The sequence below is a fragment of the Ostrinia nubilalis genome, chromosome 17 (assembly GCF_963855985.1).
Source record: "Ostrinia nubilalis chromosome 17, ilOstNubi1.1, whole genome shotgun sequence".
NCBI classification, from domain to species: Eukaryota; Metazoa; Arthropoda; class Insecta; order Lepidoptera; family Crambidae; genus Ostrinia; species Ostrinia nubilalis.
In genome coordinates this window covers 1,476,363-1,497,125 of record NC_087104.1, presented here as the reverse complement: position 1 = coordinate 1,497,125, position 20,763 = coordinate 1,476,363, and positions in this window count along the sequence as shown.

Below are 20,763 nucleotides of genomic sequence, written 5' to 3'. Positions count from 1 at the left end.
TGGGTCCCAAAACACAAACTTTTGGAGTACGGTCATGCCTAGGGAATGACGTTTTGGGTCATTCAAAAGTAATTTAAGATGTTTTAAAAATAGTTTCAAAAAATATAAATGGGTGATGAATAAAGCACATTGCGAGCTGTTATTTAACAATTTTGGAATAAAATATTAACAAATATTTCATGTGAAATGTGGCGCGGACTAAGAGTTGACATATTTTTGTGGAATGACCCGTACATTTCATTCATTCATCAACAGCCCTTTACAGTCCACTGCTGGACTATGAGCCTCCTTCACTATAGTGGAGGGTATTGCCATAATCCCCACGCTTGGCAGGCGGGTTGGAGATCGCAGTTTAAAAGATTGAAACATTGCATATGTTTTTCAGAGAGCGCTGCTGCCCGTTCTCTGTTTGATGTGTAGTGTCCCTAAGTCGCCTCTTACGACACCCGCGGGAAGAGTTGGAGTTGGTGACAAATGTATTCTACTCTGCCGTCACCACACGGCAAATAGGTACGCAAATTGATTTTACTCCGTATGTATTCCATCTAAAAATCAAATTCAGAACTTATCAGTTGAGTTTTACTCTCAAGTCGCTTGAGTGTGACCAGCTCCTCTACCTCATATCATTCGTTGATAACCTCTAAAGTATGTTTACCTAAGTTTTCTCTAGGTATAAAAGTTTTCAAATCAGACCACAGTTGGTCCATTATTAATCCTTTCAATTAATAGAGAACTACGGGTCTCTACACGTGACAAGTAGGTAAGTATTTTGAATAATGCTTATAAAACAAAAAACAACTCCATTCCAGATAAAGGTACCTAGCTAAAATAGTTTTACAGCTTTTCAAAATAATTAATATTTTCAACAATAGCCAACTCAAAATCAGCCCACTGACTGTATAATAACTGCCACTGGAAGTAGGACACATTTGATATAATTTTAATTAACATAAAGTTCACTTCGTTCGCAATAATGGCGGTAGAACATGCCCATGTTATGATAATTTAGCACTTATTCATTTGGGTGCGGTTATTGCTTTATTAAAATGGCATGTGTGGATTGTGCTAACAGTGTTACTTTTTTATGGTGGTAATATTTGAATTTACACGTGATTTACTGTGGTGGCGTTTTTGAAAATGTTTAATTCTAAAATTAGTTTACCGCTTTTTTTACCTACTTTAACACTTTAGCTTCCGGTTTAAAGAAACCATAAAAATACTTAGTTAACTTGTCATTTTTGATTACTTTGAAAAAATATTTTTTTTGTTTCAAAAGTTACATTATCGAATTGATCTCGTTATTAACAGTCCGAATTATTTACAACAAGAAAACAATTCGTTATCTTTTCAATTTGCCTAAGAAGTTAGGTGAAGACCTCGAAATTTTACATTGAATAGCTAAAAACCTTACTCACCTATTTTTGGCTAAAAATCCAACGCCTCCAGGAAGACTTAGACAAAACATGTAATTTTGTTAGTGACTTCCCCGAATAGAAGCCAATAGACCAATCTTTGTACCAAAAATAGACTTTGCGACTTATGTGCCCCTAAACGTTGTTTCAATACTTTACAAACTTAACCTAACATGGTTAAACATTTACATGCCCTGCTTCTTTATATAAACACGTGGAGCGTATCAGGATAGGTCAGCCAGCACATGCCACCTTCAAGGTAGAAAAATTACAAAATTTATGATGAAAAGTTGCGTAAGGTAGAATTACTCGTATTTTGGTATTTATCACTATGCTTCTATGCTTGTAGGGCTTGGATAAAAACTTGGTCTGGTTTTTGCCATTCGTTAAAAGGGGCTGTCAGTCCGCTGTCATGTTAATTATTTATTTCAAAATTACTGTGTAATTTTGTGTACTTAGTTCGCTTTAGACATAAAAGTAATGAGTAAATCATATCGCCCGTAAATAGATTCTGTGCTTATAGGTGGACAATCTACAGTATTTCTACATCTCACATACTCGTAATATAACCTTTTTCCTGTCACAGCTGAAACTTAATTGGCTAGCCAGTTAAAGCTGTTCTTGTCTAGTCTCTGACACATCTTTGTTTAAGAGGGCGTGTTGTCGACGCGAGCTGAGTTCGTTTTAATTAAAAGCGAGCTAAGAAACTCTGTATTGTGTGAGAGGCGCACTCTTTCCTATCAATCTACTTCTTCAATAGACATAATAGCACCTTAAAGTTAAGCATATATTTTTGCAATTATCAGGACACAACACAAGCCTCGTTAACCTTTCTCCTGCCACAACCCAAACTGAACTGGCTATTCTTGTCCAGTCTCTGGCACATCTTTGTTTGAGAGGGCGTGTTGTCGACGCGAGCCGAGTTCGTTTTAATTAAAAGCGAGCTAAGACACTCTGTATCGTGTGAGAGGCGTACTCTTTCCTATCAATCTACTTCTTCAATAGACATAATGTACCTTAAAGTTAAGCATATATTTTTGCAATTATCGGGACACAAACCTCGTTAACCTTTCTCCTGCCTCAAGCCAAACTGAACTGGCTGTTCTTGTCCAGTCTCTGGCACATCTTTGTTTGAGAGGGCGTGTTGTCGACACGAGCCGAGTTCGTTTTAATTAAAAGCGAGCTAAGAAACTCGTGTGAGAGGCGTATTTGACGAGACAAGTTCCACATCAAAGAGTGCGCGTCTAGTATACCTACTTAGTGAAGTTTAATCAAATATGCTACAATCTTAAGCAAGATTCACTAGTGCCTGTAGGGTACTTTGAAATAATGCTTCCCTACTTGTTGGTAATTGAAACTTTGTCATTTAACCTTTTCGAGTCTTGCGAGCTGTAAATAGAATTGCCCTAGAGCAATTCATATAATATTCCACTTTCGAGTAATTTTGAGTAACAAATTTGAACAGATTATCAAGGTCATAGTTTATAATGTTCGTAGTACAATTAAATATCTATTACTAGCTTTTGTAATAATACTGTAAAGTTTCATCAAAATATCCGTTCCGCAGTTTTTGCGTGAAGGAGATACCTAATAAAGTACAGACAAGTTTACAAATGAAAAAAAAACCTTGTTTTATACATGATTGAAATCACAAGATACAAATGGAATTGCAACAGCGTAACAGGATTAATACGTACCCGATACTTACTCGTAAAAATTACTACAAAAACATAACCCTCCTTCCGGCGCAGTCGGGTAAATACTAATTTCAATCGATTTTATAACTTAGAACAAGATTATTGAGCTCAAAATTGTTTGAGAAAGCGCGTCGTTTTGTTAACCGCCTATAACTATAACCATCCAAACTTTTACCAAAGTGTTAATTTGATCGCCTTTGATCTTTAACTGCGGCAATTCAATCAAACACTCCGTTCTCTAATCGATCTGAAATTATTTAATAGCTGTAATTATTCGAGTAGGTATAATTATCGCTGGTATCCATTTATTATAGTAGAAAGTTCAATAATCCAAAGAGCTCTTATACATAACTAGCGGCCGCCCGCGACTTTGTACGCGTGGATCCCATTTTACCCCCTTAGGGGTGGAGTAAAATCCTTTCTTAGCAGATGCCTACGTCATAACATCTACCTGCATGCCAAATTTCAGCCCGATCCGTCCAGTGGTTTGGGCTGCGCGTTGATAGATCACTATGTCAGTCAGTCACCTTTGAGTTATATTTGTATAATAACTCAAAGGTGACTTTATATTTAATTTTCTTCAGTATACCACTCCGAAGTCTTTTGTCGTCTCCCTGCTCAGGAGCCAAAAGGTCATAGCAGACATAAATCAATTCGGAAAGGGATCAACACGGTATCGCCTTTTGCGAGCTGTCATTGCCTTTCGCACGCTGTCAATCGCAAGGCGAGGCCAGCAAGGCGTTTACGTTCATTGAAGTAATATTACTACGTAGTACATTATAACTCAATGTTTACGTTACGGTGCGAATAAGTATGCGTTGAAGTATGAAGTTACTTATAAAGAATACTGACCGCCTCGAGTTGATACGATTACGAGAATTTACTCGGAAAAAAAGCTCAACGCATAGACCTACTGCCATGGATGCGACAGAAGGTTATGTTGGAACCCTTTGACTACTGACAGTCGCTGACCTCAACCCACTAAAACCATCTGTCACTGTGGGCGATAACGCCCCCTTGTGGGCGCTGCAGGCTTAAAGGGGGGCGGTAAGAGACCCAGAAAAAAAAATCGGGACATTGTGTAGAGGCTTGGGAGGCGTCATCTACTAGGAGGACTCTTAGACACCGACTGAGCTCGAATCTTGACTACAAAAATGGGGGGCGCTAAAAAAGATTTTATTCTCAAAGTGGGCAGTAGACGAAATAAGTTTGGGAACCGCTGATTTAAACAAACACTAGGTATATGGCTTTCCGAGCAAAAGAGTTTAGGACTAACTTGGGCCATTTTTCAACAATCAATAGAATCCAATCGCAGTTTAGCCGCCTGTCACGGTCATCTTCTGGGAGCATCGACATAATATCATATGCACCTCGTAAATTTAAAGCTGTATTGCATGACTTGTTCGTTTCGGATAAATAGTCTAAAGATTGGACTATGTATCCGAAACGAACTGTAGACTCTAATGAATGAACATGATTTATGTAAAAGAGAAAAGAAAATTGAAATTGTGTTTGCCTTCTATTAGTAGTACACTTAGGTATTTGCATGCCGTGGCAGTAGTAGTAAAGTAGTAAAGTAAAAGTAGGTTAAAGTAGTAGCCTTTAAGTAAGGCAACACCACATAATGTTTGATGTATTATGGTTATATTAGATAAGGTGTATGCTTTGTTGGCTGTCCTTAAAATAAATAAATAAATAAACACTCATCAAGGTCACAGTTATCGAATTGTCAAGCTACAGGCTTATAAAATAAAGTTGTTTTACTTAATTTTGCATGAGTGCTTTATCAATTTCAAGATAAAATTAAATTGCAGCTTAATTATAAATAAATAAATAAATAAATATCTTTGGACAATCTCACACAGCGCCATCTAGCCCCAAAGTAAGCAATTAATATGCTTGTGTTATGGGTGCTAGATTAACGGATATACTACTTATATACTTTTTTTTTTTTTTTAAATACATACATATTATACATAGTAACACCCAGACCCGTCACAGAAATTAAAATTCATCATTTCAATTTCTGCCCGGCCGGGAATCGAACCCGGGACCTCTCGGCATAGTAGTCCGTTCTGAACCACTACACCAAACGGCCGACAATTACAAAAGTAATTAACAGAACGAAAACTACTGAATTATGAAAAGTTGTTTTCTTCAGCGCTCCACATTCAAAACTTCAAAATAAATTAAACGGCACCCGAGCTATGAGCTACTGAGCTACTTTAGGAACATTAAGCCGATAACTGCATTCCAGCAGGTGATAAAGCCCGCTGCGTTATTCCTTTACTATTTTGCAAATTTATGGGGACAAACTCTGTGGGAGTATAAATACTTGGTCGTCTTCCCAAGATCCGATTAAAACTTCCGATGCTAGATCTTTCCCACGACTATCAGTCTTACTTTAAAGGGGATAAAGTCTATTTTGTTACAATCTGGTCGCCGAGTAACTTTAGTTTTCAGTTTTGCTACAATGCGCGCCCGAAACGTCGTGGAATTCAATTTTGGATCTCCTGGAGGACTTTATTCAAATCTCGTTTTGATGTTTTAAAGCCTCGACTGTTACGTTGATGGAGTGTGGGAGGGAAAATTCTTTGACCAGCCTAATCGATTTGCCGAAATGGGTTTGGTTAGTACGAATATTTTTTATGGTGAATGCGAAAGTTCAAGAAAGGTGTTCGGATTAGGAATGACCTTTTTGTTTGTTCAGTTCAAACGTAAATGTTTGATCAAATATGCCTCGATGAAGCTTAAATTATATTTAGGGATTTAATAACATTATGGAGCTATTTACTTCTACACTGATGAAATGTTCATCCAATTAAACTTGTAATTAATTATACCACTATTCCGCAAAATATTACACATGAATATTGAACATGTTTGTCGTTTGGTTGTAATTATTAACGCCATAAAGTACGAAAATTATTGCAAGAATCGAAAGCCAAGTTTGCGCTGACTCTACGCAGTAATTTTTGTAGTCATCTCATTTGATACAGTACAATTTTGTAGTAATCATCCTAAGTGGACCCGTGAGTCAAGGCTAGCAATATAATATCCTGGCAGCACACATTATTAATGTTTGAATGTTATTAATATGAGTTGGTAGGCACAATGAGTAATCGCCTTTGCCTGTTTGAGCGATGGCGCGCAAGATGGCCGCTGTCAAAATGGCGCCTAATCGGTTGCGGCGGGTGGCCATTGGTCAAGTGTCAACATCTGCCGGAGAACACCTAAATCTACCTTAGTCTTGGATACATCCATCTATAAGATTGGGTAAATCGAACATTGAAATATATCCTAAATATGATATTCTTGTAAGATTTATTCGATAGTTATTTGAGAGATTTTATTACTCACCGCCTGGTAGCGTCACTTCGAGTCCCGTTCAAGTCTGTTCCTGTAGACAATGAAACATAATTTTGTTAATCAATAAAATCAAGAATCTCACTTAGTGATGTTTCAATGTTTTCAAAAATTAGTCTGAAATAAATAAAACATTCTTGTATAAAAGAGTTTGCTTCGTAACAACAATACGTCAAACTTCTACAGCCTATAGGTATTTTTTATTCACAAACAGTGTTTCAATACAGATTTAAAAACTTTTACTGAAATTAGTTCTACTCTCTTAAAGAAAAAAGCTTTTATCTCAATTTAACAGCCTAAACGATTGAGCTATCAAGTTACCCACCCTCCTTGTGAATTAACACGTAACACCTTTAATTGATAGTTAAGAAAGTATACTGTTTAATGGTGAGACATCACTTAAGTTTGAGGTTTAGAAAACACGAGTCATGTTGAGCCTATTTGGCTGCCATGCCTCTTTATTATTAATTGAAAACCTTTTGTTTTGTTTTGATTTGATTGAGCGATATAAAAATGTTACTTAAACAGATTTTGAGAACCAAATAAACAATTTTTCTTGTTTTCATTCCTTTCAGAGATTATTGTTCCAATGTTGAGTTTTCTTTTAAACAGTAGGGTTATTAGCTATTTTGGATTATTATAAATTTTATGTATGTCTATAGACAAATCTCCTCATGTAGAAGTATATTATTATGTAATCTATTTAATAGTAAAGCTAACTAACATGCTATAACGTCAATTTTAAGATTAAACTACCTAGACTACCTATTACCACATTCGTCCTTGTCTGAGTTGAGTATTTGATAAAATTCCTTCCAGACAGCTAGTCAAGTGATATCACAATCCACTACAGACAGTATTCAGCGAAGGTAAGGCTATGACAATAATATATTAGTTTACGTACAGTCAGCGTCAAATAGTTTGTGACACCCAAAGTAGCCAAACAGTTTGATCCAACCCAATTTGAGTGAAGTTGTGGATTGGATCCTTATCTTGGAAATACGTCCAAAAGAAATAAGGTTATGTTGACAACTTTTTGGCCATTTTGGGAGTCATAAACTATTTTACGCTGACTGAATCTACCTACTTTATAATGTATCAATCTAACGAGACTTTTTGAAAAATTGTGTCATAAATCCAGGTTTCAAAATCGTAGGAAGTCTTGGCATGGATTCATAATTATGAAAAACTGAATCATCTGCCCTAGTCTAAATTAAATAGTTGGGTAGAAGAACTAGTAAGTACTTACATTGTTTTGTTTATATCAACAACAGAACGAAAAGGTCAAACAGTAAAACAAATAAACACAGATAAAACTCTCGGTTTATTTTCTCGTAAATGTCGATGTATGTCGCATAATATAGCAAGATGTGGCAGACTCACAACTAGAATTTTCTGTTTCAGTGGAGAATTTAAAGACTGGCAAGTATTTTTTAAGAAACTAATACAAATTCTCGAAATTTAACAACTCATAATGCAACACGAAAGTTACTTTATTAATTACTCGTAATTCATCTTTTCGATGAGGGTCCTTTTAATATCCCAAAGCAGTGGTAGGGTTCATACTAGGACATGTAAAAGCACTTTTTAAAAGCCTACTCATTTGCTGATAGGATTAAAGTAATACTAGGGCATGTAAAACGCTTTTTTAAAGCCTATTTGATAATAAATCCAGGCAGTCGGCGACTTTATTTCAAAAGAAAACATGTCGCCGTCTTGTTTTTTCTACGTTTATAATAATAAAGCATTCTATGACTGTTGACAATTATGTCTAAAGTCGACGAGTCATGTCAGCGGGTGGGGCTTGGTGTGTAGTTACGCAACTGAATCAAACTACATTGTGGTAAGAGTCTTGATATTTTCACTTTATATTGTGACAAAATAACCGCTGCAGAATAAGAGGGTTCGCCGGTCGATTTCCTACGTTCTTTGAACGGAGATTTAACTGAGGGTTCTGTTGAGGGACTTTCGTAGTAACTGAGGCGGTGACTTTAATGTTATTAATATAAGAAAGAAATAGATAATATAGAAAAATAATATTCATTGCACAACACATACAACTGACAAATGAAAGCATATGAAATGGGCACAAATTAGGATAAGAGAAGTACTCTCTTTTGTTGAACAAATAATCAATATGTGTAAATAATAATACATAGAAATAATACGTGCTATTTTGGAATAAAAATATGATCTAATGTTCAGTATAATTATACAATTAGATAATTGCTATTAGTTATACAATTAGTGTATACTAACGTGGGTGAGAGCACTGCCCGAAGCTAAATAATAGAATGTCTTAATATATGTAGGTATACGTCAATAGGGCTCACAATCAAGAAACGACCAATAGATATCCATTAGAACTGAGTCCTTTCCTATTTCATACAAAATATTTTTTGTGTTAGCTTAAGTTTAATTCATTTCAAATAAAATTAATGAACGTTCTCATAAATTGAAAGTTGAAATAACTCAATCTATAAAAGGTTCAATCAACTTTACAAGAGACCCAATACATAGGGTGAGTCTTTTATAAGTATTTCGTTCGTTCGTTCGTTTCAGCCAAATGACGTCCACTGCTGGACAAAGGCCTCCTCCAAGGTTTTCCACAATGCACGGTCCTGCGCTGCCTGCATCCAGGCTCTTCCCGCGACCTTTACGAGATCGTCGGTCCACCTAGTAGGAGGCCTGCCCACGCTACGTCTTCCAGCCCATATAAGTATTTACTTACTAGGAATGTGTAATAGAAAAAGTAAAGATTCGTGTATTAAAAAACCTTTAGAAAAGTTCTCCCGGCCTTAGAATTTCCTTTTACCGTCTACGACTACGCGGCTACGAGATTATACGCCTACGAGGCTACGGAAAGCCGTAGTCGCTAATCTACATCAAACATGCTACGAAAGTCTACAAATATGCGAGCTTCGGATATTTCGATTAAAGTTTAGTCGGAATATGATACGACATTCAAATCTATACTTATAATAATAAATCTGTAGAGAGGTCAATTCTGTACATGAAATATATTTTCAAAATAACTATCAGGGGGTGATTAGTGATCGATACTGATGCCAAAAATGCAATCAGTAAAATTTTTGTCTGTCTGTCTGTATGTTTCTTATAGAATCAAAAACTTGGTACAATTATTCTTCATACTCCTGGGCAGGTTATAGTATACTTAGGAATTCCCACGGGAACGGGAATTAGCGGGGAAATCCTTTTGTATGAAAAATCTAAACCGCTTAAGTTAGACGCTTGAAATTTGGCATGCAGTAGTAAACTTAAAACTTAGTTACAACAGGATATTGCAAAATTCCCACAGGAACGGGAGTTAGCGGGAAAAAAACATTTGTGTGAAAAAATCTTAACCGCGTAAGATAGATGAAGGGGGTAAAACGGGATCCACGCGTACGAAGTCGCGGGCGGTCGCTAGTAAAGAATAAATCTTTACTTGAGATAAGACTTGAGCTATTGATTGGTTCAATTTCAATATTTCAATCACAGACTTGAATCTGTTTCAGTTTAATCGAGTTCTGAAGTTAGTTTTCTAATACGTGACTTTATTACCCTTGAAGTTATTGGCTAGACATCGTTCAAAGTTGATATCAAAAGCACAGCCGAATAGACGAATTGCATTTAATTATGATTATTCACAGTAAGCCTACTAGATATGTATTAATCTATGGCTGGGTTGCACCATCTTACTTTGACTGTAACAAACGTCAAAAATCTGTCAAACTCCATACAAAATCCAACGGTTATCGTTATAGTTACGGTCAAAGTTTGGTGATGCAACTCAGCCTAAATGTATATAACTCAAAGGTGACTGACTGACATAGTGATCTATCAACGCACAGCCCAAACCACTGGACGCATCGGGCTGTTTGACTTGCAGGTAGATGTTATGACGTAGGCATCCGCTAAGAAAGGATTTTACAAAACTCCACCCCTAAGGGGGTAAAACGGGATCCACGCGTACGAAGTCGCAATTCGATTTTCATAAGGTTAAAATTCTCGATATGTTCACAAACCGAAAGCACTCACAGTCACTCGTAAATGCATAGTGTACATAAATTACGTCTATACTAAACAAAATATGACTTCGATTTTATGTTTATAAAGCAATTTATAGTTCCGATGCAATACAAATTTGTACTAGTTCCAGTCGAATGGCATTGTCCCAATTTCTCGAAGCTTCCCGCTTTCGGGAATATGAAATAACGTCAGTATCGACTTCTACTATAAATAAACCTGACAATGGGTAGTAAATAGAGAAAAAGTGGGAAAAAACAAAAACTTTAGCTCTCCGTGTTCCAATCGTGAGATATTGTGAAGGAGTTATTACTAATGTTAGGTTTAACTTAAATATTAGGGAGTGAGTATAAGGTGAGTTATGTAATTCTTCGAGAAGCCATTAAAATTTGAAGGGGTTCAATGTTATTTGTATTAATTGAAGATTTTTATAGGAAATCAATGCTTCATGTACAGGATATAAAATAAAACTCATCATAATAATAGTTTTGGCGGATAACGTGTTTTATTCGGAGGATACGCTCTCGATTAAAAACAATTTCGTGGACTCATGATCTTGCCTAAGATCCTGCTCATAACTCTTCAGTAGTTACAGACCAAGATTCTTTTTAATTCAAATGAATGGCGAAGGCTTTTTTTAAGTCCTGTGGCAAGCTAAAATGCTTGTGTTACGAGTGGGTTCACCACAATTAAATAGTCATTAAAATTCAATTTAATAAATTAAAAAGTAAATTAATTTAAATCAGCATCACAGTACCGTTCTCTCCACTATTTTCATCTAATTATCACTAACTCACTCTTCCATAATTATCGTCGAGAATCAACACCATAGTAAGAGACCCCACCGGGAGCAGAACCCACCGACGATTCGTCTTCATTCGCTGGCAATCTCGCAGTAATAAACTGTAGCACACGCACTGTCACCAAGACAACTTTACAGGTGGATACAATTACTTTCAGGCCACAAATAAAAATAAATAACAGCGATGAAAGATTGCTCTGTATGTACTTCTCAAACATGAGGTCATCCACCAAAAGAAGCGTAGGGAGATGATGATGCCATTTATTTTTTAAATGAAATAGAATAATATTAAGAAAGAAAAAAATTAATCAGAAGAACATAGGAGGAGTTCGAAGTTCAGGTTCGACTTCCCTCTAGTACAAAGCGGATGACAGAATCAGATGACTAAACAATATTATATGCCAACTTTTGTTCGTTCCTTTCAGCCAAATGACGTCCACTGCTGGACGAAGGCCTCCCCCAAGGATTTCTATAACGACCGGTCCTGCGCTGCCCGCATCCAGGCTCTTCCCGCGACCTTCACCAGATCGTCGGTCCACCTACATTGGTTCCCAAACTTATTTGAGACGCGCCCCCTTTCGACCATACAAAAAATTCCACGCCCCCCTCCTCCAGTCAATATTATTTATTGGTCGTATCGAGCAAGTCTGGAATGCATTCTCTCAGCGGTCGCAGGTTTTTTATACTTAAGTACACAAATGGCCCGCGCCCCCCTTTAAGGGCTTTGCGCGCCCCCCAATTTAGGAACCAATGACCTAGTAAGAGGCCTGCCCACGCTACGTCTTATAGATTGATGAATATCATCGAAAACTTACGTAACATGTTATGTGGTCTAAATCCGTATTTAATTAGGTATGTGTACGGTAAATTATTACAAGGTGTTTGCAGAAAGCTTCAATTCAAAGAGAAACACATGCGTTAACCGCAAGTACAGTTAACGAGAGAATTCTTAAGAGTAAACCTTCCTAATGAAAATGCTTGGATAGTAGGTACCTATACCTACATACTCGTATACAGGGTGGAAACGATAAGTGATCTCACTCGATTATCTCTAAACTATACAAGATAAGGAAGCTGGAAAAATTGAATTTTCGGATAAATCCAGTTAATTCTGTAACCTATTACTGATGCCGTTTGAAAGAGCTCGTGAAGCACTTTCAGGATCAATAACCAGTTTTTCGATTTTTTGTATAATTTAGATATAATCGAGTGAGATCACTTATCGTTTCCACCCGTATGTTATACAACATGGATCACTCATTGCCATGGCTTCAAAACAAGGAAATATTGGTTAATTTAAAGGGAATGTATTACGATCAGTAAGTCTCAGAGGCTTTGGGTCACGGAGCTTGAAGCCTCTGGGGCCTGAGGAGGAGTTAAGCAGTTGGAACTCCCTCGATTTAAAGATCCTGGATTAAATTCCTAGTTTCTTTGGTTTGCAGATTGGAAGGAAATCTGAAGTTTGGTTCTGTCAAAGGAATACAGAGCATTAGGGCAAAGAGGGGGGAGTGCCTCTTGGCATATATTACCTATATTTTTGCAAATTTTATATCATCATCATCATTTCAGCCATAGGACGTCCACTGCTGAACATAGGCCTCCCGTAATGCTTTCCACGTTGATCGATTGGTAGCGGCCTGCATCCAGCGCTTCCCTGCTACCTTTACGATGTCGTCGGTCCACCTTGTAGGTGGACGTCCCACGCTGCGTTTTCCGGTACGCGGCCTCCATTCCAGAACCTTGCTGCCCCATCGGCCGTCAGTTCTGCGTACTATATGCCTTGCCCATTGCCACTTCAGCTAATCCGTCGGGCTATGTCAGCGACTTTAGGTCGTTTACGGATTTCCTCATTTCTGATTCCATCTTGCAAAGAAACACCAAGCATAGCCCTCTCCATAGCACGCTGTGCAACTTTGAGCTTCTGTATAAGGCCTATAGTGAGAGGCCACGTTTCCGAGCCATAAGTTATCACTGGTAACACACATTGGTTGTAGACTAATTTTATGTCATTCGGGTGTAACTCAAATCAAATCAAATCATTTATTGCATTACTCATGCAATATCTTGAAGAAAAATGCACCGTGCAAGAAGAAAGGATCGTGGGCTGCATCGCAAAATATCGCATACGAAAATCGCGATACAATAATTTCCATACATTTTTAACACACCATTGCATCTTCCAGGCCAAGAGCTTGCGCTTTGTATAGCTTAGGCAAGATTCGCAGAATATTGTAAGATTGTGCTGAGATATGAAAACCGTATTGTGTATTGAAGACGCTCATTTGCAAATTTTACGAGATTTTGCGAGCAAAAAGAGCTTTTAGTAACTGTTGCAAAGAGCAAAAATATACATGACTAGCGGCCGCCCGCGACTTCATACGCGTGGATCCCGTTTTACCCCCTTCGGGGTGGAGTTTCGTAAAATCCTTTATTAGCGGATGCCTACGTCATAACATCTACCTGCATGCTAAATTTCAGCCCGATCCGTCCAGTGGTTTGGGCTGTGCGTTGATAGATCATTATGTCAGTCAGTCAGTCAGTCAGTCATTCACCTTTAAATTTTATATTATACCTATAGATAATAAGGAAAAGTATTAAATTAAAATCATTGCATCACTTAAGGCTCAGTGATTAGACCTGCATCCAAATTAATGATGAAATTCTTCTCAATATAAAACGAACTTAGGTATTTATTATTGGCTGTAAGAACAAAAATACCTGTTTGTATTATTATTATAAAGAGCTGTGGTTTTCTGAATAAAGAAAAATAAAATAAAATTTTGGGAAAATTTTGAGTGTGAACATTCATCATAGAAGACCTTTTTCATTTTTGGTACAGACAGCACATAAGACTACATAGTTGTATAGTAAAATCACCTTTATTATAACTACACTAGCTGTGCCCGCGACTTCGTACGCGTGAAAACCCGTTTTCGCAACATTTTTCATTTTTGCTCTGCAACTATTACTTGTAGCGTGATGGTATATAGCCTATAGCCTTCCTCGATAAATGGGCTATCTAACACTGAAAGAATTTTTCAAATCGGACCGGTAGTCCCTGAAATTAGCGCGTTCAAGTAAACAAACAAACTCTTCAGCTTTATAATATTAGTATAGATAAGGTCCCACAGTTCACAGCATTCTACTCTAGATTTCACAGAAGTTTAAATTATATTCTTATTCTAAGAATTTACGTATGAAAACTATATTTCATCATTTTCCACGTGCCTGTATTAGGTATAATAATGTCTGTGATATTAAATCTCGGACCCAGTGAGTTTAACCTTGAACACAACCGTCACAGGCGCTCGTCTTCATAAAATACAACATTATATATATCAGTACCTCTAGCATGAACAACTTTTGTCTTCGAATCGTTTGCGTATTCGACAAAATTCGATACTCAACCTTTGACTTAAACGATAATGTGACAATTTTGATTCTCAAAATAAGTTTCGTGCAACCATTTCTCTTACTAAGTTCACTTTACGACACGTTCACAAGGGCGCTGTTGTAGATTTCGTACTAAATCTTTTGATGGCGATTCGAATACGCAAACGATTCGAACTCGAAAGTTGTTCGTGCTAGCCGTACAGTAGTAGGAGGCTGTATAACAGCGTTATATTCATATTACAGATGTTATGTGTTCATACCAGAATGTAAAACATAGGTAGGTTTGTTTTGTATTAAATTAGTTCTGGAGTGGAGGCCGCGTACCGGAAAACACAGCGTGGGACTCCACCCACAAGGTGGACCGACGACATGCAGCAGGAAGGCGCTGGACGCAGGCCGTTACCAACCGGGCAGCATGGAAAGCATTGAAAGAGGCCTATGTTCAGCAGTGGACGTCCTATAGATGAGATGATGATGATGACATAATATTTTGTCTTTAACTTACAGGTTTTATAATTTTAAATTGATGAATTAACTCGTACATCAAATATTACCAATAAACATTCGGTAAAAAAAATACCTAATCGTTATAAAACAACTACCTATTTGCTATAAAATTTGAATCCTACCAAAATGATGCTAGAACGAGACCACATAATATGACTCGCATTGTCAAAAAGTTATCAGGATCTAACTCTACAAGTTCCAACTTTAAAAGCCGTTAGTCCTACTAATATTATAAATGCAAAAGTTATTTTGTGTGGATATCTGGATGTTTGTTACTCTTTCACGCAAAAACTACTGAACGGATTTTGATGAAACTTTAAGTTTTATTGTTTTTAACCCAGAATAACATTACAATTTCACGCGGGTGAAGCCGTGGGCAAAAGCTAGTTACTTCATAAATTTTACACAATAGCAAAATGTGTGACTTGGCCTTTGTATAACATTTTTTTTTACATTAATTAGTAACCCGCCCCGGCTTCACACTAAATTTATAAAACTTTCCCTTGAATGACTCTATCTATTTAAAAAAAAATATATTAACAGTTTTTCACCTTACGGCCCATGCGACGGTAACAAAACGGCCAATCAAGCCAGTGCGAAATACTACCGTTTTCTTACTTACAACTTTACTACAGAAATAAAAGGCTATGTCCCAAAACTCTCCCTTGTGTCGTAGGTTATAAACGACAAAGTCTTGGCTTGCACCTCAGCCAGCGTGTTGGCCTACTTGTCTGAGCGCCTGTGGCGAACGTTTAAGACTGCCCATAACCGTATACTAAACTCCAGCTGGATTTACACCTGGCGATACGACTACGACCCGATTATGGTGAGTTACCATAAACCTCTAGCTTTTAGGACTAAGCAGATAATATAAAAAGGTATAAATAATCGTTATGCCACTTATTCGTCGTAAAGCTAAAGTTTAGTATCATTTCAATATTTTATCACTTTTTTGACAGCTAGATGTGCCGTCATCTGTACCCATATAAGTTTGTAACATAAACTAAAATCCTCCAACTTACAAAATCAAATATGTACAAACAAAATCGGACCCATTTTCGTTGCAAATCCGCTAGTATCACAACTACATAAAATCTCATAGTAGTATTTACCTTAACGTATCGCAGTCTGCGTAACCCTATACCATGATAGCGATTTCATCATCATCTCAGCCATAGGACGTCCACTGCTGAACATAGGCCTCCCCCGATGCTTTCCATGTTACCCGATAGCGATTTACCTAATGAGAAAAAAAACAACGTATCCTGCTTGTTATTTTTCAAGTTAATCGTGAACTCTAAACCGTCTCTTTTAACTAGAAGACATAAACGTGTAACTTTAATCTCCATTGCTCAAGTACGAACACACGGCCGTATCTCTTAGACAAATTAAAACAGTGCCGAGGCGGAGTTTAATGAGTAATTAATACTTAATTAGACTCACGTTCTAAGGCACTTAATTTTCGTGAAAAAATCCGTTTTGTTTTTGCGTCATAAAGTTAATTGACATCGAGAAGGCATTAAATTAAACGCCAGGGATAAATTTATGCCTCAGCAGAAGCGTTTTGCCTCGTTAGTCTTTTTTAGTAGCATAATTAAGATTTTTGAACTGATTTTGCGCTTGAAACCTGTCTCCGTTAGCGAGTAAATGGACTCATTTTTTGATTAAATGCAGGTGGGTCACTGTTTATATTCTCTATCGCTTATTTAATCGAAAACTTTAATCGAAAAATTAATAACATTTTATTATTTATTCTGAAAGAATGCAAGATCTGTTTAATTGAGCTGGGTGACTAATGAAAATTATTAATTTTACTGTAATTATTCATAATATTAATCTTACAAATACTAAAATGGCTCATAAAAACTAAAAAAAATACACACAGTTCCATTCCTTGCGCATGTTTATTTAAAGAGCAATTTCCCGCGTTCAGGAAACCCAAAAATAAACAAAAGTCAACCGCAAATCGACCACATTCTTCCTTAGTGTTAGGGCAACTTAATCTTTTGGGCAAAAAGCGCTCTAACTCGGAGTGTTTTGTTTGAAAACAAGGGTCAAAATACGCTGGGCGACATTCAAATCGCGTGCACCCATTCAATAAAACTCACTTTGGAACTAACCTTATCGCTTATTCGTATAGCCTCGTCACACGGATTTTGGCCAAAAACCATGTCAAAATTTGGACTCTATCCACTTGAAAATAAAGAGCAAAATGAAAGTCCTGCAGAAAATTTTAAGGCAAACAGCTAGTTAGAAAAGCAACGAAAAAGTCAGATAAAGTTTACATAGTGGCGTCGGTAAAGAACGTGATGTAAGAATGGATAGGGTTCCGTATATTTTATCATTTATTTTAGGCATGGAACTGTAAGTTAGACGATTGACCATTATGTAGTCGCCATAGAATGGACAGCGGCACATCATCTCATCTTCATCATCATAATCATTATTTCAGCCACAGGACGTCCACTGCTGGACATAGGCCTACCCCAATGATTTCCACAATGGCCGGTGGCGGCCTGCTTCTGTCTAAAGTTACATTGATACTTTTTGATACACCCGATTTTAGTTCGGACTTAATAAAACTCAGTACATTACAATGATTTTTTAAAGTATTCGTACGCTTTTTACTGTAGTTTCTTTCTTGCATACTGAACCCCAGAACATCTACGGATCGCGATTGCTTTTATAATAATATTCGTTAGTAAAATTGTGTTCGAATTCATTAATATTCTACGGACGACTGAATTTTCCATTTACCAAATACTTTTTATGACTTCAGTCGTTCAAAAAACTTGATTTTCTTTTCAGTAAACAATGCTGAAACAACTTTATGATATTTCCCGTGTTTAAATATTAATCGTTAGTTCAAACATCGATAAAAGCTTTATTTAAACTCGTAGTTAAATATTTTGAATCGCCAATCATTTTGCATGCGTATAAGAGATTTCTTTAGATTGTTTGTACCTACTCACACTTCTGTAAAAAGTTACACAATATGCATTATGTGTTCCGTACCACTCTGGACTGAATCATATAATGAATTTAGCCATAAGTGCAAATACTGCCAAATAGCTGTCTAATATCAAGTATAATAAGGTAGTTTACTTCTAAACGTAGGCACGGGTAAACGGGGCACATAGCTCGTAGAGACGATGGCCGTTGGGGCAGAAAAGTTCTCGAGTGGCGACCACAGGCTGGAAGACGTAGTGTGGGCAAGCCTCCTACTAGATGGGCCGACGATCTGGTGAAGGTCGCGGGAAGAGCCTGGATGCGGGCAGCGCAGGACCATTCATTACCTTGGAAAACCTAGGGGGAGGCCTTTGTCCCGCAGTGGACGTCATTTGGCTGAAACGACGACGACGACTTCTAAACGTGGGATTCCCCCTAGAAATACCACAAAACAAAATCTCCTGATTTTTTTATCACAAACAGCTATCTTCTTATGGTCACCGATCCACCGAGCAGTTCTACGCTACGTTAACCAAGACGTGCAGGTCTCCATTTGAGAATATTACATTTTCCTGTCGGTTCTTCGAACAGCTGTAGATCCTACATACAAAGGAGTTGCAGTGGTGGAAACACTGGATACGAGAAGTGGGAATAGTCCCGTTTTTCTGTTCTCCGGCAGATATCGCCCGCCCTCTGTAGGTGTTTTTATCCTTCTACATTTTAATCGAATAATCCTAAGGCTTTATTTAACGACGTTCCAAGCATTGACCATTGATTGGGCCAGCTTTACTTTCATGCTCTACGTTCCAGCTCCGTAGATCAAGTAGGTGCCTTTAGTCGAATAAAAAACGATATAATAAATAATTATAGGTACTTATACGAAGGCAAGGCGGCTTACAAGTAAGTTAATAAACCCCACGCTCCACGCATACAGGATGGCTCATTTGAATTTTTCGCATTACTCTCATCACGAAAGTGTCGAATAAATCTCATAATCTGATACATCGATCCATAAATTCGCAGCTTTTGCATATAAATTCCACGAAAATTCGCAATTCGTTTCGTGTAAGTAAATTTACTGGTTAATAGCTTTGTTTTTATGGCCTAGGCCGTCGAGTTCAAATTTTACTGTCTAGTCTACCACCTTACCGCGGTTTTGCCTACATGATATCACGTCACAGAAAGTCCTAATACAAGCGCGTCCTGTAAACAAAATTACTTTATCCTATACCGAATATAATCTTATAAAAATCAGAACTGACGGCCGATGGGGCAGCAAGGTTCTAGAGCGGAGGCCACGTATCGGAAAGCGCAGCATAGGACGTCCACCCACAAGGTGGACTGATGGCTTCACAAAGGTAGCGAGAAGGCGCTGGATGCAGGCCGCTGCCAGCCGGTCATTGTGGAAGTCATTGAGGGAAGCCTATGTTCAGCAGTAGACGTCCTATGGCTAAAATGAAATGATAAAATTATGATACCAATAGTCTTCATTTCCGTTACCAAAGAAAATTATCATGGACAACAGCAAGTGCTTGCCAAATGTTGGTCTCGAAGTGCTGGTAGGGTAAAAAGATTATGAGACATGTAGAGGCTCCTTAATAGCAAAATGACGATTTGTAAGAACTATTTATTAGTCTAAACAAATAAAGAAATTTTGACTTTGACTTTGACAAACTTTTTTACCCTATTTCAAGATTATTTTTGCGACAAAATGTCTGTAGTCTTTTCCTAGGGGTCATCTAATTCTAATAATATATTCAACGTTGGCACAGCTGTGTTGGCGTGAAAACGTAATACACAAAACAGAATTACTTTCGCATCTTTACTAATACGAGTGGCTTTCCTATTTCAAACAAAATTTCACTTTCTATTTTACTTAAGTTTATATTATTGAAATCCTTAACTAATTATAACTGTTCATTAAATAATTGGTGCTTAAACAAAAAGCTATTAAGGAAACACTACTCTCCAGAAAATTCATTATACAAAAGGTATAACACTAAGCATCACTTAACATCTTAAAGCCACCACGAGTAAAGTTCTTAAAAGATACGAGAGATCATATTAATTTAAGAAAAACGGTTATAAAAACTCGCCTAAGGGAAAAATGCTTCACAAGGGTCTTTTTCATTAGCTTAATGTGTATAATGTCAGAAATAAATCTGTCTTAATTAGTTTTGGGGATATTCCATATTTTTTTCGTGTTTTCTCTAATTACGCAGCTTAATTGGCCGGCCTAAAACTTGACACTTAAGCTCAGTAATTTTGTCTAATCAAACCTGGCTCTTGCCCCGGCTTTTCACGGAATACAATGGTCTTATAAGACCGGAATAACTTTGTACTTTTTAAGGGTCTTTCAATCAATATTATGTAAGTAGGTACTACGTTTGGTACGCTATTATAAATAGGTATTCATCGAATCTCACATGTTTAGTTAGATATATTTGGCATAAACATGGTTCCGCATATAAAATTTATGTTTTGGAAAACTCAATGAGTGTCTATCTAGTCAAAACGATATCTAGTCGATGTATTTGGGGACACTACCATTCATCTATGCTGAATCACATCCAAACGAAAACAAAACAAGATAAATTGAGGTATTATT